We start from the raw sequence: 2,066 nt of genomic DNA, 5'->3' as shown, positions 1-2,066 counted from the left end.
TTTCTTTCTTTTCTTTCTTTTCTTTCTTTTCTTTCTTTCTGATGGAGTCTTGCTCTGTCGCCCAGGCAGGAGTGCAGTGGCGCGATCTCCGCTCACTGCAAGCTCCGCCTCCTGGGTTCAGGCCTTTCTCCTGCCTCAGTCTCCCGAGTAGCTGGGACTACAGGCGCCCACCACCACGCCCGCCTAATTTTTTTGTATTTTTCGTAGAGACGGGGTTTCACCGTGTTAGCCAGGATGGTTTCGATATCCTGACCTCGTGATCCGCCCGCCTCGGCCTCCCAAAGTGCTGGGATTACAGGCGTGAGCCACCGCGCCCGGCCCCCTCTTCTATTTCTTATTTGTCCCCAAACAGTGACTTATTCTTTGAGGTTCTGCCTTATAGAGATTGCATTTTTGTTTTGCTAATTAGCATAGCCCTACAACAATTTTTTTTGTGACTTCTCCGCATGTGGCATTTGTGTCATAACAATGTATCTAGCATAAAAATGACTACAACATCCCAAAGGCTGTAACAAATTGAGCAATTTGAAAGCAGGTTTTTGTTTTCAAGGAAAGTTTCTAACTACTTGCATGTTAGAGAAATACCCAACAATGGCAAAAACAAAAGAAATGGAAGGTAAAAAGAAGTGATTCTTAAAATACTGTGAAGTGTTGAAAAAATATCTCAGTGTGACTATGGGTGTTGACACTCAGCACTATCTCTACCCCAGGAAGTCAAACAACACTAATGCAAGTTGTAGGATCTTGATCAGGAATTCAACAAAGGAAAACGCAGGAGGAATCATGGAATATCTGTTCAAATCAGCTGAGTAAGCTCTTGCCTTAGAAAGTAAGTTTCCAGTGAGCCAGGCAGGGCTCCATCAGTGTTACTCGCTTTGGATAATTCTCAGCCCAATACCACACATATACATAGCAACATGTCACTTGTAAAGACTAATGCAGGGACCAACAATTAGCATATTGAAACTTTACACATTCATAAATTATGATGCTATTGCCAAGACTAATTATTTATTTAAATAAAAGCTTTGCCTGAATTGGGACGATGAATGACTGTAATTGAAAAATATGTTTCATTTTTCAAGATAACATTTAAACTGTTATATGAGAATGGGATCCCTGTAATCAAGGGATAAGGCCTTACATTAATTAATGGTTAATCTTAATAAAAGATGTGTAAACAGAGCTTCACTTCATGGATTAGCTAAGGACTTTGCTGTCCTCACCATTAATAGCAATGCAAATGGGGCCAGCTCTGAGCAAATTTATGACGTATAATTACAGAATCATAGGACATTGCAGAATATTAGACTACTGAGAAGCACCTTGCCTGAGTTTAGAGGATAGTGACAGACAAGGCTCCAATTGTGTCTTGCTGGTCTGTGACTGACTTTGTGGACCTCAGGAAGAGTAGGTTTAGTCTTTACTCTGCCGGCCCCCTCCCCAGCTCGTTAAAAACTATCCCTCATGGAGTGATATAATCTGTCCTAAACCCTATACTAGTGTGTTCCCTCTCCCAGGAGTAGATTGGTCTTCAGCTTTTTAAAATTTTTTTTCCAGTTGTGGGGAAAAGGGCTCTATCTCTTTAATAAAAAGAGTTCAAGCATGAGGGAACATGCATGTCCTTGGGATGAGGACTTCCTGAAGCTCCTAAAAATCACCCCAACTGCAGATCATGTTTTGTAAAATCTGTGGAGGCTGGGAGTAGGGCCATGAAAGTTGGTTTTCCCCACCTTTTCAAGAATGGGCAATTTTTGATATCAGGGAGGGCTTGGTGCAAAAATGAAATTTTAATTTCAGCATTTCTCTCTGGAAAGTTTGCCATTGTGAAGGAGTAGTTGGTGAGCCATGCTTTATTCTTGATCAAAGGCCTAAGTCCTTATGGACAGAGCAATGAGAGGCGAACTATGGTAGGTTCCTAGAGAGTAGGTGGTGGTAAAGGGTGTAGGCTTTGAAGTCAGACCTGGGTTTGAATTCCAGATTCATGTTTATTAGCTACGGAAATTAGGTTACATGGACCTTGGTTTGCTTATCTGTAAGCTGGGGGCAATGACTCACAGTGTTGT

The sequence above is a fragment of the Mandrillus leucophaeus genome, unplaced genomic scaffold (genome assembly GCF_000951045.1).
Source record: "Mandrillus leucophaeus isolate KB7577 unplaced genomic scaffold, Mleu.le_1.0 Scaffold269, whole genome shotgun sequence".
Classification (NCBI taxonomy): Eukaryota; Metazoa; Chordata; class Mammalia; order Primates; family Cercopithecidae; genus Mandrillus; species Mandrillus leucophaeus.
The sequence above is the reverse complement of the archived record's forward strand: the minus strand, read 5'-3'. Positions refer to the sequence as shown.